Genomic DNA, 17243 nt, shown 5'->3' on the forward strand with positions numbered 1-17243 from the left:
CTTTGTGTATGTGGAGTTGGGATCACACCCAGTGCTACTTGCATATTTACACTCTTTTCATATAATCTCTAGAATTAATAATCTCTCTGATAGGAAGAATATACACTAAAACTGTTAAAAGTGGTTTTGACCAAAAGGTGAGTTTGTGAGTGATCTGTATTTCTCCTTAGAGTGCTGCCTTTTCCAAATTTTCTGTAATAAACAAATATTATTTTAAATATGTTATTAGAATTTAAAAAGGTTTTATTCCATCAATAATTGACTCAGGAATCTAGTGAAGATTTTTTTTTCTGGAGATACCATTTCTTAGGAAATTTGTGGCCTTCAGGAAGCCATAAATCTAAGAATTATAATCTTAATTTACCTTAACTGTCAATAAGAGCTATACACACTCATGAGGCCTGGGGTAATAACAGAACTGTATTTGATAACAAATATTGACTTCAAGACAAAATAAATATCTATCCTCCACCCAGCAGGCTGGAAATAATCCAAAATAACATCCTAATGATCTGAGAAAACAGAACCTCTAAATTATTTTCAGGTTTGTTGTTATGTTGAGGAAAATTATCACTTATGGATCACCTGCTCCATTCTGAATCAAGCAACATGATTCACATTGTAGAAGTTGTCTGTGGATTTTAGAAAAATGTACAGCAGTGTAATGGACTGTTCCAAAATGTTATATAAGTGTGCTAGATTTCATTTCATAACATCTGTCGGGGTTTGAGCCGATACTTTCTTTGCATGTGGCAAAGCCCAGCATCATTTCAAGCTCAGAATATACAGAAAAGGCAATGACAAGGAAGGCACACCTGGACAGTGCTGGCCAATGAGGCCAAACCACCAAAGACCCTTGGTGCCTAGCCGAGGAACAGGAAGACAGGTGCCTCATGAACAGGAGGAGGGCAGAGCCTCATGAACTAAGCACTTCTCTAAAGGCTCTGCCTCCTATTGGTGATTATACTATGAATTTGAGGGGGATGCAAACATGCAGAGCATGATGGGGTTGAATCCTATGACAGTTAAGGAGTCTTCTAGCTTTAAAACCCTATTCTCTGGCTAAAGAGATACATGGACTGTGAGGGTAACAGGTTGTTTCCATCTATGGCTACGGCAACCCCTCCCATCCTTGTGGTCCTATGCCATTCCTCACATCAAATGATAGAGTCTTTTCCCCTGCCCCTGAATCTGATCTGGCCCTATAACTTACTTTGACACATAGAATGTGGCAGAAGTAATGCTGTGTGAGTTCTCTAACGAGGCCTTGAGAAACCAGGTAGCTTCCATTTTCAGTTCCTTGGAAGTCAATGACCATGTCAAGAAGACCAGACTATGCTATTGGAGATCTCACATGGTGAGAGGCTCTGAAGCATAATTCTTGGGAGGAAAACAGAGGCCCTCTGCCAACAGCTGGCACTAACTGAAAGATGGGTAATCGAAGCCATCTTAGACCCCCAAGCTAAGTTCCCAACTGAAAGAATTCACATGATTGACTGTAAGCAATATTGGAACTACCTAGTGAGAATAATGAGAAACAGGGAGTCACTGTTTTAATCCACTAAGGTTTCATGTACAGAAAATAATAGATACTAAACAAATTGAAGCTACTGACCAAGAATTTTCTATTTTTATGTCCCTGGAACCTAATACAACCCATGGAAGATGAAAAATTTCAAATGCATAGCTGTCACATTTCTTCCAGCTTCTGTGTTTTGCAAGGAAGTGAACCAGAAGAGTAGCATCAACTCCTTGGGCAGTAATGTACCTCCAATTAGACAGAAGGGCTCCCCTCACTCCGAGCACATTGTTACTAGGAAAGTACAGGAAAAGATATACTACTTTTTAATTTGAGGTTTCAGTTTTATCAGTTAATCTCTTTAAGGCTGATTTTTCTTAATTATAAAGCAAGAAAAATCATGGTCTCCATTTCAAACAGGGCTTTTATGAGACGCAAAAAAACTTTTTAAAAAAGAAAGAAACATTTTAGTATTGTGTATGACTCATTGGAAATATCCAATGAATGGAAGAAGAGAGTTGGGTAGGATGGGACGAGTTGGAAAAGAGAATGATACACAGAATATTAAGGACTCTCAATCACTGTGCCTGCTGCAGGATGTGGAGATTTGAGTTGAATTAATGCAACAGAAACAGCAAGAGTCAGGGTCAGGGCTGTACAAACAACATGGACAACTGTGCTACATGATTTATATCTTCCTCATACAAAAGTTAGGGAACATCTCACAGGAGTATGGGGAGGGCAGGAATAATGCATAAACTATTAGTTGAAAAAAATCAGTGAATACTCACTTAAGGGCTCGGTATGTGTCACTGTTGTACCATTTTATATTTATTAATTCACTTAAACTCTATAAGGTTGTGCTATTATTTTCCCTAATTAACAGTTGAGAAAATTGGAACATGAGAGCAGGCGCAGTGGCACATGCCTGTAATCCCAGTTGCTTGGGAGGCTGAGGCAGGAAGTTCACAGTTCGAAGCCAGCCTCAGCAACTTAGTGAGGCTCTAAGCAACTTAGTGAGACCCTGTCAATACACACACACACACACACACACACATACATACATACATACATACATACATAAAGGGCTGGGGATGTGGCTCAGTGGTTAAGCATCCATGGGTTTAATCCCTGGTACCAAAAAAGAAAAGAAAAAGAACAAAAAGAAACAAGAGTATAAACTCATAAAGAAGACCTAAGAACAGTTCCTTGGCAAGATATATAGAAGATATAAAACCTGGGGACAAGATACAGGTAAGGCAGAGTTGGGTGGAGAGGGGTGGGTTCTTCATCAGGTGCTTCCACACCAGATTCTAAAGAGTGGTTTAAGAAGTTCTCTGTCTAAACATGGATGTGACAGGAGGACATGTATTTGCACAGTGGAGCAAGCAGATACAGTCATGGGCCAGTGGGCATTGAGAGCTCTTATAACTTGCCTTCCAGTCTTTGTAGACTATGGATTCACAGATCATGGACAATAACTGGGCTGAATTTATATTGACAACAAGGGACAAATCATTCTCTCTCTCAAAGCTGTAAACAGGGGTATAGAGACCAAAACTGCCAACTGTACCTATTTAAATCTTTTTGAAATTCTGAAACACTTTTAGACTTATAAGAAAAGTTTCACACAGTATAAAAATTCCTGTATACCTTTTAATCCTGATGTAAATATTTTACAGTGTTTACTTCTTTCATCTATCTGTACACAACAGGATTTCTCAACCTTAGCACTATTAACATTTGGGACCAGATAATTCTGTCTAATACACTGAAGGATATTTAGCAGCATCTGTAGTTTCAAACCACTATATGTCAGTAGGACATTCCCATCTCACCTTCCCTATCCCTAAGTGTGAAAAACAAAAACATCAGGAGACCCTGCCAAACCTCCAGTGGAATTGGGGCAAAGTCTCCTCTGGTTGAGACCTATTGAGTAATCTCTATTATCCTGACACACATTTTTTTTCCTTATTGGTCAATTCAGGAACAATTTGAGGATCAATGTAAATGATATTAATAGATTATATACTGTGGAATAAGATAATATGCCAACTGAACCTTTTAACCTTTAAATGAAACTTTCTCTACTTTGAAAAAGAGACAATTCATAAGAAAGATCAAAACATTTTTTTACATTAAATGCAAATGAACTCATTCCTAGTCTTCCAAAAATTATCATTTATTTAAACACAAATGATCCCAACAAAAGTATGCTTATCCCTTGAGAAAGAGAAAACAAATGGAAGTAACAGGCACACCTTTCCAAGGATATTTCTTGATATTCTGCCCTTAATGTGCACTTTAGCAGAGATTTGGTCACCGAAAACATTATCATGAATGTATTATATCTCATGTATTATGGGAATTAACTATTAATGAGAATTTTAATTTTCTTTTTGTTTCACAATTTAAATTGAAGTTAGCTGGAGCTAAGCAGCCCAAGAGAACAACTATAACTTAATAAATATCAAATATTAGTGCCACCAATTTAGACATCTCAGCCAATAAGATGATCAGCCAATCTGCTGATAGACAGATTTTCAAATGCTCTGAAAATAACAAATTGTTAATGAATTTAGATGTTCTTTAAGTCTCTTTCTCCTATAACCATCAACCTCTTCATAAAAGAAAAGTTAAGCTTTAGAAGCATGAAGAACACCTTGTAAGATTCAATTCTGAAAACCTGTCCCACAGATTCAAGTTTAGTCAAATACCCAGATATGGACAATTGGCTAATGCATTAGAAGTTGCTTCTAAGGAGGAAAGGGGAGCTGTTTTCAGTACGACTAATCAGACCATAATGTACATGGTAAACTATCAATGCTTGCCTAGCAGCTATCTAGAGCAATCTCCCCATTTAAACAATATTTATTATAGACTTAGAATGGTATTTCTGCTAGTAATTAATTTATTTTTTAAACTGGAAAATATAGAAAATCATCAAAGAAAATAAACATCACTCCCAATCCCACTACTATTAACATTCACACTCATAATCTTTTCTATATAGTTCTACAGATATTTGAAATTTTATTACATATGTATTATATATGGTATGTGTCTATCTTTTAGATTTTTGATATATATATTTATGAATATAACATATGTATATCCATAAAGCATATTACACACATTTTGTTTGGACTTTTATCCTATGCAATCAAATATTCTTCAGAAACATAATTTTGATAACTGGATAATATTGCATTCTAAAACTATTATATGTATTTATACATATCTTTTTCATTAAACATGTAAGTTTTTTCCATTTTATTGTGATATGTATGACATTATAATGATTATTTCTACAAATATTTACTTCATGTTTATTATCTGTTTTTAGCCACTTTGAAATGGAATTTTTGCCACTGAGTATGAACACTCAGAAACCCTCCTTTTCCTCTGCTCTTGCCCTTTTCTCTACATACCCAAGTAGTATATTTTCTCCATAATGAGCTACAATGTGTTCTTTTTTCATCCTCTTCTCTCCTAAAATCTGCTTTCTTTCAAAAAAAGATATGGTAGATCCATTACAGCCAAAATCATAAGGCTCATGAATTATCTCAGGATATTTTGGCTTCATAAGGGATATAACCTTATTTTAGGGGAAATAATTTCTAATGGCAAAAGCTTAGGCAGCAAGACAGGCATATCAAAGGAGGAAGTTAGATGAGGACTTCACAGGATTGTAAACCTCATGCTGCAGTGTGGGGTGGTGGCACACACCTGTAATCCCAGCTATTTGGGAGGCTGAGAAGGTGAATCACAATTGGAATGTAGCTCAGTAGTAGAGCAAATGCTTGCCCAGCTTGTATGAGGCCCTGGGTTCAATCCACAGCAGCAATCACATTTCATGAATCATCATTTAGTTATCAGGCAGTTTTGTCATGTTAAATAATCTAGATTATTTCCTAACTTTAGAGCTAGTTGTGGTGAAAGATTTAATTCATGAGAAAAAAAATGTGTCACTTTTTTACTCAGTTCTATTTCATTCGGAAAATATTGATTATGTACCAAATGTGTATAAAGATGTAGAAGATGAATGTAGCTTAAGCCAACCACTTTGAGAAAGTCAATCATTTATGTGGGAGGGATAGCCTAGGATGGATGATACTGTGTTGCTAGGGAATCCCTATTGGTGCTCTTAATGATTCTCCACTCTTGCAGGAACAAACAACCCCAATCAATTTCCCCAGAAATGTATGTTCCCCACCATCAGGTGGCTGGTAGTACTACTGACGCTAAGTTGAGAGTACGAAAGGTCTTTCTTTTTATGAAAAGGAAAAGAGCTATGTATTAAAAGTAAAACTCCAATAGCTACTCTTGTTCAGGTGTCCATCATCTCCTGCCTGAACCGAGCAAATCTCCTTACTTCCTCTTGCTTCCATTCCTGCCTCACTTTAATGCATTTCCCTCACAATATCCTTTTTGAATAATGAAAGGTAAATACATATCACAACAAAATAGCTATTTCTTCCTTTCCAAGTAAGAAAGCCTCTTAAACCTGGGAAAACTTTTAACATTTTCCCCCACTGAATTCTTTCAGAAGGTTTTATTTGTGTAGCTTCCTTTTAAGTTGGCTGACTGGGTACCCCTGCTTCTCTCTATCTTTTCTCCTTGGTTCTCCTTCTTGGCTCACAAATATTCTATCATAAGGCGATTTCTGACTATTTTGGAGCTGACATCAGGAACACATATGACAACATGCCCACCCCAAGAGGAAACTTTCTTTGATGAAATCTCGATCAAGAACCTTCTAGGAAAGTTTCTGTTGCTGCCTCTGGAGAAACTCTCCTTTCAAAAGATGACCCTGCTCTGACTGCAAATTGGTGCAACCAATCTGGAAAGTATATGGAAATTCCTTAAAAAACTTGGAATGGAACCACCATTAGACCCAGCTATCCCACTCCTTGGTCTATACCCAAAGGACTTAAAAACAGCATACTACAGTAATGCAGCCACATAAATGTTTATAGCAACACAATTCACATTAGCCAAACTAAGGAACCAAACTAGATGCCCTTCAATAGATGAATGGATAAAGAAATTGTGATATTATATACACAATGGTATATTACTCAGAAGTAAAAGAGAATAAGATTATGGCATTTGCAGATAAATGGATGGAGTTAGAGAATATCATGCTAAACAAAGTAAGTCAATGCCAAAAAATCAAAGGCTAAATGTTTTCTCTGATATGTGGATGCTGCTAATCCATAATGGGGAAGGGTATATGATGAGTAGAGGAACTTTGGGTTGGGCAAAGAGGAGGGAGAGGAGTGAAGGGAGCCTGGGGACAGGAAAGATGGTGGAATGAGATGGACATAATTACCCTAGGTACATGTATGATTGCACAAATGGTGAGACCTTACTTTGTGTACCACCAGAGAAGTGAAAAATTGTGCTACATTTGTGTACAATGAATCGAAGAGCATTCTGCTGTCATATATAACTGATTAAAACAAATAAATTAAATATTTTTTTTTTAAAAAAAGATTACCCTGCTCTGTGTTGAAGCCTAGGCTACAGCTTTCTCTGTGACCACATACAAATCATACAAAACAGTCAGTGACTGTGGAAAGAATGTGAGTGGCAGGCTTAGTTTCTCTTCCCAAATTCAGTTTTATGCTTATTAGTGTCTCTCAGGCTCTCCTTGTTTTGTGGTAGGTACTTTCTGGGGATGATTCACCATCTCAATTTCATATTCTAGTAGATCCAAAGTTATTTCTATTACATATCCTGTAACCTGGTGAAACTGGGATTTTTAATTGTGTAGGTCATATGTTTATTTGCCTTGGCCTTAGTTTGAAACTATTCTTCATCAATTCAACCTATAAGACCTTCTCTAGTATACTTTGTTACTCAGCAACATAGATCAGCGTTACCAAAGTATGTAAAAGAAATATGTCCAAAGAACTTTCTTTGAGCAATATATGAAAATACCTTGAAAATGTTGCATATTCTAGCTTGGAGATGCATAATACTCATGGATATATTGAAAGTTCTAAGGATCCTTCTAGAAAAGAAAGATCTGAAACTTTCATGGTTTCCCAAACCTAATTGGCCATGGAAGGCCCAGGAATATTATTTGGGAAATCCTCATATGGACAAATAAATTAATAAAGCTTCCTGCATTAGTTCATAATTTCTAGGTTCCCCAGTTCATTCTTTATTGAATTCATTTGTCCTGGGATTTCTATAAGGTTTTCGTCTGTATTTGTATTATTCAGGATTCTCCATGGAAACAGAAATGAAAAGGAAAGGAAAGAAGAGGAAAGGAGAGGAGAGGCCAGGAGAGGGAAAGAGAATATAAAAGATTGACTAGTTGCGGAGGCTGGCAAGTCCCAAGATCTGCAAGGTGAGTCCATATACTAGAAATGCAGGACAACAAATTATTTAGCTTGAATCTGAAGGCAGAACCTCAACCCCCAATATCCCAGTCTAAAGGCAGTTGGGCATAAATAATGATCTCTTAGGAAGGGTGGGTCAACCTTTTTGTTCTCTTCAGGTTTTGAACTGATTGCATGCCTATCCACATTATGGTGGAAAATCTGATTTACTCAGCTTACTCACTTAAATGTTAATCTCACCCAAAACATCTCTATAGAAACACCTAGAATAATATTTGCCCAAATAGCAGGTCACCCTGTGGCTCAGTCAAGTTAACACATAAAATTAACCATTGCATGATTCTTACTCTTTTTCTTAACAGACCATAGTATATTTAATAATTCTAAGTTATATCTGTGAAAAAAATAAATTATTTCTAAGAAGGAGTATGTAAGTAAATCAAATTTCAGGTATTTTTACCTTCCCTATAGGCTTCAAGAACATGATGCTTTTTCTCTGCCAAGCTTTACATTGAAAATCGTGTGTCCACATATGTATGTGTGTGTGTGTGTGTGTGTGTGTGTAGTTTTATAAATACATAATTGATATAGAATCCTTGAATGTTAACATATTATATACTTTTGACATAATATATATTTAAAATGATAACAAAATCTCCTCCTTATCCCTGTTTTCATTCAAGAAATATTTGAGGAACTTGAGTGTGTAAAGTATGGTGTTAGATATATTAGCAATGGATTAAAAGGCAACAGAATTTAATCAAAAGAATCATGTTTCTATTGAAGTCTTTTGGGTCAGTCATTTTAATATTGTGACTCTTATGTACACTGAAAATCAAAAGTTCAATTGAAATGCTAATTTTTTAAAAACACTTTTTTAAAGTTCTGAATCATTTGAGGAATAAAAGAATTAATTATATGTGCTTGTCAAGCATTCCTTTTGTTTATTTAGTCAACTTATTTTTTATATAATTAAATAATTCAGACTCTGGGAAAACATAACAATCTCCTGACCATGAAGAATTTAATAGTATAAAAAGCAACTTTCAAATCTAGAAAGATTTTCTATAATCATTATTTTGTTTTAATCTAACCCTCTGATAGACACATGAACCAAGTTCTCAAAAATATTCACATTTGAATGCTCAATAAAGAATCTGGTGGTAAAAATGTGGTCATAAAATCAAATTACCTGTACATATAGTATTTTACATTTCAATTTTTGATCTTAGAGGCAAATGTCAAATACTATCATTGTGCATACTGAAAGGCTTCTTTTGGTTCTTGAAAACTGAAACTTTGATTTGAAAGTTGACAAGATATTGTTTTGAAAACATAATCTAATAGTATACAATCATATTGATACATAGATATTACTTCTAGAAAAAAATAATCTTATGGCATCTGTAGTACTTAGGACAGTTTCAGCTACAACTGACAATGTACATAAAATGACTTAAATAAAAATTTCACCATGTTACTTTTTAAGCATTCCCAGAGCTCCCTCTTTCAAAAAATAAATAAATAAATAAACCAAAAAAATAAAAACAAATAAAAAACATCCTTATACTTTTGGGCCACAATTGATGGATGTTAATTTTAAAACAATCCCTGGAAAGTGGATATGATGGCTAGGCTGATTGGAATGAATCAGTGTTTATCCAAATCATAAGGGAAGGTTGACCTCTGGCAAAAGCTGAGATTCTGACAAAATGTGGGGCGCAGCTTAGTAAGAACATGGACTTTCAAGTCCTCCTGCTTGAGTTTAAATCCAGTTCTGCCATTTGCATGTATTTTGAATAAATTACTTACCTATTCATGCCTCTATTTCCTCATCTATAAAATGGGTTGCTGGGAAAATCAAATATGCTAGTATTTATAAAACACAGTGATCAGTTATAGATCAGTCACTGCTGCCAGTGGAGTATCCCCCTTCTGCCTGCTGATTTGATGGCATAGGAGCCCCAAGTGGCCAAGTGATGGTCTCATCTTCCATATCTATAGAACCATTGTTGTATCCTTCAATTCTCCCCTGGGAACTGTGACTCCCAACCAGAGGAGTTTAAGGTTGCTGAATAGAAAGAAAAAAAATCTGCTAATGTTTTATTAGGTATAATACTGAGAGGAGCTTCTCTGTCTTTCACCCTTTTATTCCCAGAAAAATATATTCCGACTATAATAAAAATATATTCAGCACCAAAAATAAATAAATAAATAAATAAATAAAACACATAGACCCATACCTGCATATATTAACAATAAGCATTTGTTAATATGCTCTGAAATAGCATTCCATGTGTGTATTGGTATCTACCACGCCTTCTCTGAATATGCCTTTGGAGATTAACATAGTCTCCCAGCATCCTGAAGTAAACCCCAATCTCCAAAGGCATATTTAACTTGCTGCTCCAGTTGTTGAAATGTAAGGGCAGTTGAAGAAATCTCTTTCTAAGGAAGTTTGTTTCTCAACTTCTTGCCAATAATCACTCATTCAAGAGACTCCAGTCATGGCATATCATTCAAACTGCCACTGAACTCAGTGAGATAGGTAAAATGAGGAAGAAAAAGAGGCTCTGCCAACCTACCAGGGAAAAAAATCAGTAAGAAGACATTCTTGGGGGAAGGCTAGTACCAAAAGGTTTGTTGTCCAAGGCTAAGAAATCTTAGCCATCATGTGGATAAAGATGCAGAGGAAGGAGTCAAGAAGACAAGACACATAGGCATAAGACACTACATCTCTCTCTCCTCCACTTACCTAGTGAATTTCTTTCTCTCTCTAAATGACTTAAAAGGAGAAATAATTATAAGTTGGCAAAGAAAAAAAAAGCCTTTGATTAAGAAAAATGTTGGAGATGATAAACCAAGGGAGAGGGTCTGGTTTAAAAGTTAGAAAATGAAAACAATTTCTATAGTACTTGTTAAAGCTGAATATAGGAATAAATAATGGAAAGAACTAGCAATGATATTTGTAAAATGATAGCTGCACACAATATTATGTTTGGTGACAAATATGTGATATTGATAGGGAACAGACATGAGTGGTGAAAACAGGAGGTTTAAAGGGATAATTATATAGACTGTGCTGTGACCCTGCATGCTTTATTTTGAAGGGTGATTTGCCTGAAGCTGCTCTGGCCCTGCCTGGCTTAGGTAGATAGGATATGCCATATTCCTCAGCAAACAACCTATTATCTGCAGGAGAAATGCAGACCCAAAAGGCTCCTTGCTACTGATTAGAAGAATACAAGTTATCCGGAAGCAGGGCACTTCTGTGATCTTTACATACACCAGATTCCAGAACTCAGAAAATGAGATAATATGAATAAATAAGGAAAATGAGAAGCAAATCCTCAATCATAAAATCTATAAGAACAAGTCTAATCAGAACTGGTCAGCGCAGGCCAAGGTGACTCAGAGTTGCCTTGGATCTAGCATGTCATTATCACAGTAAAATATCCCCTCCATGGGGTAAGACCATGCACTGTGGGGACTGATGTAATCTTGATGTCAGTCACAAGTCAAGAACCTTCCCTGGGACCCCAACCCCAGTAAAACAAGAGGGCAGGAGGGTGTGCTGTTCCTCTCCAAGAGGAACCACTCTCCCTTTTTCTCTTGGGAGTATTCCCTTTTCCCCTTTTCCTGGCCCCTTTTATAAACTCATCTCTACTACTCTGAGTGACTTGTCTGAAGTCCTTCTGGTGTGATCACACAGAATCAATGACCGAGGACCTCCATGGTTGCTTCAGCTCTGTGGATGGCCTTGCTTTGCGACCACGAGAGTGAGTAAATGTAAGTACCTTGCTGCCATAAGAACATGGTTTAGAATGAGGACTCAGTTTGGGCACCAACCAACAGTCCCTTTGAAATTGTTTATCTATTTTTAGACATTTTCCAGAGCCTTTCAGGGGATTATTCTGCTCACTGGTCCTTTAACTTGAGGCAGTGCAAACTCAACCATCTGTTCACATCTAGCATCCTCAGTATTCTCTTAGGTGGGGGGCTATGCTGACTCCCAAAGGCATACTCAGAGAAGGCTTGGTAGATACCAATACAAAGAGTTTCATAGTTAGAGAAGTGTCTTAGGTTTCCAATGGCTGACAACTGCTCGAAATGAATGGGAAGAGATGCACAGATGCCTTCATGGTACGCTGCCAGACCTGATGCCAGGTTCTCCATCTGTTGAACAACCCAGAGCAGGCACAGATCTATAAATATCACAACCTTCCGTGATGGCTCTAATCACAGAGAAGCGCTCAGCTGAGCTTCATTTTACTGAGACCCCAGGCACATGTTCACACTCACCTGTCCCCTATGTCAGTGAGTGTGTAGGTGTAAGTGACCTGATTTATTTAAACTCTTGGTCATTTCTTCTCTCAGAGTCATCCCACAGATGAAGAACCCTCTTTCTTACTCACTCATGATCATTCTGGACCTACTTTTCCTCCTGAGAGACCTTGTTTCGTTGTACCCAGAACCTCCTGGAACCTGCAAAATTCCCCCCTGACTATAAGCAGGAAGTGACCTCAGTACAGACTGAGACTCCCGTGGTTCATGAATGTACAAGAATATTGAAACTCTGTTGCAGTTTTCTATTATTTTTCCCTCTCTTGATAGCAATGTTGATGATGTATGTTTTTATTGAGATAAACTTTGCATATACCAAGATGCATATATCTTAAGTGTATAATTCTGAGTTGTACACCTGAATAGACGCAGTCCAAAACAAGTGTAAATAAATCTGTCATTCCCCAACAGTTCCCCCAGGCCTCCTTCCAGCCAAGTCTCTACCCTTGTTCTCATTTATATCACAATAGATTCATTTTAAGGCTTTGTTTCAGTTACTCTCCACTGAATTAGCCTTTCACTTAGAATCCACTCTCCTTACAAGGTCTTCATGTATAACTACAGTTGGTCTGGCATCTCCAACCTCAGATGACCTTCTTGTTCACTACACAGCTTCTAGAACTTGCCCAGCCCTTTCACAATCAGGGGCCTTTCTGCATTCTGTTCCCTCTCCCTGAAATACTTCTCTCCAACTTCTTTTCCTTATCTCGTAGCATCTGGCCCCTTTCTATCCTTCAGGTCACAGATGAAAAGCATCTCCTAGAAGTTCTCCCTGACTCTTCTTAGTAAGTCTCTCCACATCCCCTAGAAGCTCATATCTTCTACCACTTTAGCTTCTTCATTTCATGGTTGCTCTTACTTGTTAGTGTATTGGCTTATTGACCACCTGCCCCACTAGATCATACATTATGTTCATTCATTTATTCATGTATTTCACAATACCTACTGAGAATCTGCTCTGTGCCAAACACTACTTAAGGTGTAGGGGATTCAGCAATGGAAAAAAAACATAGCATCTCTGCCCTGCTTTCTTTTATTCTAATATGAAGCAATAGATCATAAATGAATAAGCAAGTAAATAGTGGTAACTCAGATGGTGAGAAAGACTATGGAGGAAAATAAGGAGGAAAGGCAGAAAATGGATTCTCAGGCCAGCAAATGCTATTTTATTTAAAGTGGGCAGAGTTCTTTCCAATGAGAGTATATATAAGAAAAGACTTATAGACAGAGAGGGAGAAAACTACTTGTGCATCTGGTGGAAAGAGCACTCCAGACTTCCAAAGGCAGAAACATGCTTGGTGAGTTTATCAGAGGTCCATATGACTTCTAATTGTACTCCCTGGCACACTCGGTATGTGAGTCTAGAGTTCCGGGAGACGAGGGATGAATGGAAGATACATTGAGGAGTTGTCAGTCAATAGAGACTATTCAAATACATGAGACTGATATGTCCATCAGGGTGGGGCTGTGTCTATTTGTTCACTACCATATATCCAGTTGCCTAGAACACTCGAATACATAATATATAAATGAATGGTCCAAGTAAGAACTCATATACTTTCTTTTCTGCCAGTTACATTACTAAGCAATTATCTACTCTCCTCAAATTGTATCTACAACAACATCCCCAAATGTCACTAAGTTACAGAAACCAAAACATTAAGGTGACCTTATCCATTTTCTGCACACTCAGATGTACCTTTCACATCTCAGTTTGATCTCATTAAAAGTCAAGTACTTGCTTACATGCATTCATAATTCATGGGAAGGCAGAGGATATTGTTTAATGCAAAGTCAGAGGACAGAGCTGATGGCACTTTTATGGGGGTTGCCCCGAAATCAGGAAGCTGAGATCTTAACTCATATCTCAATGCTGTTGGTTGCCTTCTGCCCCCAATTGTGTGTAGTGACAGCAACACAGAGCTGTATCTGCAAAACTCGAACTGTAAACAAGCCTCCCTAACTCCTAAAACACTAAGTACCTCTGTTGCTAAATTCAGAATCACTGAAACGTGATGTCAATGTGTCTCCATTTCACTGCTTGCATCTTGTTTACTCTGCATTATTAAAGTCTTCTAACTGCAGCTGTCTTATTAATGCCCAGGTTCCCAGCAAGTCAGGGCCTGCGGGGTTGCTTTAGGGTGTCAGAGACATTTATAGGTATTTGATGACAGAACTCAAGTTATTTTGGAATACAGTTTGGAAATGTAAAAGATGAAGAGAATAAAAAAGAAAGTTGGGCTGATGGACTGGTGTCATAACACCTGCCCAAGAACAGGGCTAATAGATTTTCCAGGAGCTGGTGAAATCAGTTCTCTCTCTGCTACATCCCACTCCCAGAGTTCCAGCAGTGTGGAGGGTAAGCCACCTCTCCTTGATCTGGATTAAATTCTTCACATACCACCTGTCTAGTAGTCTAGGAAAGAAAATCCTGCAATTTAAGGGAAATTTATTGGGACAAAGAGAGAAATATTTTCAAATTCCAAAAGGAAGCCCTGATGACACACACTTATTGCAGATTACTACTTTCAACTCCAGTTCTAGTTTTATTCTCATTTTGATCCTACAGAGAAAGCAGAAAACCACATCCTGTGATTTAAACATGATTTAAAATAATCAGGTCATAGTCCATTTTCACATTGGTGGAGCTTTCCTTTAGGTCATAAGCATCTCCTTTTCTTCTCATTGACTAACTTCTACATTGAGTTCTATACCTGCACCAAATGACTAGTGGTTAACACAGTACATATCTGCTGGCTTGAATCTCAGTTTGTCATTGGATTCAGTGATCTAGGTTAAATTAATTATCCTCTCTTATTCACAATTTCTTAATTTGTAAAATGGGGTGGAAAATATGAACCCCATAGAGTGCAAGATGGGATAAGGCATGCAGAGAGCTTAGCAGAGCACCTGGCATACTGCAACACAGTTTTGCTTGAATAACTGTGATTTCTGCCATCTCAAGTATGATGTGCCCCCACATATCTCCAGATTGGCAGGTCGTACAGGAAAGATGGCACCTCCAACAACATGACTGACATGTCACACTCCTTTCCTTCTAGGCTAGATACCATGAAATGGTATTCACTCTCCTTACTATGTGAATAAAATACTCAGAAAATTAAATCTTTATGGAATTTAAAACAAAATAGTGGGATGCACCTTTTAATTTTTCTGTTTCAAGGATTTTAGAAAGATTTTCATGTTTACAAAGATTTACATGTTTTTTGAAGGCTTTTTTTTTTTCTTACTGTATACTTGGTGAACCTCAGCCCTGATGATAGCTAGGGAAACTAGAATTGGTCTAGGATAGATGACAGGAATAAGGTTGTTGGAAAGAAGATTCTAAAGGTACCATGGCAGTTGGTATTATCAGTTCTATAAAAGTCTCCACCACTCTCTCCCCAGCTCCAGAAGCAGAAGAACACGGGGACTCTCACACTGTAAGTCACTGTCCCTTTGCTCCCTCATCAGCTGGTGGACCTCTGCTCATCCATCAACAGGGAGGCCATAGGGCTGGTGACCTATAACTTCATTTACGCTCAAACAAATGCAGAAACTTGAATTCCTGCTGAGTGTGGCTTTGTTCTTATCTACTCTAATCTCTCTCTCTCTTTTTCACGTTTTGATATTGGAGCAAGAAATGTAAGAATATTCTGAAACAAAATAGTGGATCTATTAAAAAACAAGTAAGAACTAAGGCCTACTGTGCTATACCCTGCAAAAACAGAGGGAGCAACAAGAAACTTTGATTTATCCTGGGGAAGGGTCATGAATAACAATGAGGTCTGGGATGGGGGCACGAGTGGAAACTGACACACTGAAGTCACTTCTTTGAACAACACACATTAAGTCTACAGCAGGTCAGTCACCTGGAGGAATGGCACAGCAAACTGGTAGTATCCATTAACACCTCAGCAAGGCTGGCTGCTTTATTCCTGGGATACAGCCCAAGGGAACACTGATGGAGAAATGACTCAAAAGCATGCAATCACTGGCAGGCTGCTCCTTAGAACTGATGAATTTTAAGGTTAATTCAAGACAAAAAGTGTTTTCTCCTGTGTATGCAATTAAATGAATTAAGTCAGATCATGTAAAATAGCAGGTACACCACTGCCCTTATTGGGAATCAAGAGTTCTAGTATCTTCTATTAAAAAAAAAAAAAAAGAGTAGAAGGAGATAAATCTGTATCCCTTCACAGAGGAGAGAGGTGGTTTCTTTTAAATTTACTTTTCATAATTCAGCATTGTTCCTAGAACTGGTATAAATTTTGCCTTGTACAAAGCTCAGTAATTCTGCTTAGTAAAACAGATCTTGCCAGGATACGAGATAATGCAATGGCCCCTCAACTATTCCTTTGTACTTCATGTGTTTCCTCTATCACCACTAGCAAAGGAGGGATTATCATTGTTGTTTAAATACTGTATAAAATAGGGGCTAAACAGAGAGTACAGGTCTGCTACTTTATTTTTTAATTTTTTAATTTTTTAAAAATATTTTTCTTTTTTTTCCAATTTATTTATTTATTTATTTATATTTTTTTTTTACTGGTTGTTCAAAACATTACAAAGCTCTTGACATATCATATTTCACACATTAGATTCAAGTGGGTTATGAACTCCCATTTTTACCCCAATTACAGATTGCAGAATCACATCGGTTACACATCCACATTTTTACATGATGCCATATTCGTGACTGTTGTATTCTGCTACCTTTCCTATCCTCTATTATTCCCCCTCCCCTCATCTTCTCTCTCTACCCCATCTACTGTAATTCATTTCTCTCCTTGTTTTTTTCCCCATTCCCCTCACAACCTCTTATATGTAATTTTGTATAACAATGAGGGTCTCCTTCCGTTTTCATGCAATTTCCCTTTTCTCTCCCTTTCCCTCCCACCTCATGTCTCTGTTTAATGTTAGTCTTTTCCTCCTGCTCTTCCTCCCTGCTCTGTTCTTAGTTGCTCTCATTATATCAAAGAAGACATTTGGCATTTGTTTTTTAGGGATTGAATAGCTTAACTTAG

At 37.3% G+C, this 17243-nt stretch overlaps 1 protein-coding gene across 8 annotated transcripts in view; it reads right to left on the reverse strand.

The window, feature by feature from the left end:
* Nek11 (NIMA related kinase 11) overlaps positions 1 to 17243 on the reverse strand; it is a 315212-nt gene that overhangs the window by 87530 nt on the left and 210439 nt on the right. The window lies entirely within an intron of this gene.

Source organism: Callospermophilus lateralis, chromosome 10 (assembly GCF_048772815.1).
Source record: "Callospermophilus lateralis isolate mCalLat2 chromosome 10, mCalLat2.hap1, whole genome shotgun sequence".
NCBI classification, from domain to species: domain Eukaryota; kingdom Metazoa; phylum Chordata; class Mammalia; order Rodentia; family Sciuridae; genus Callospermophilus; species Callospermophilus lateralis.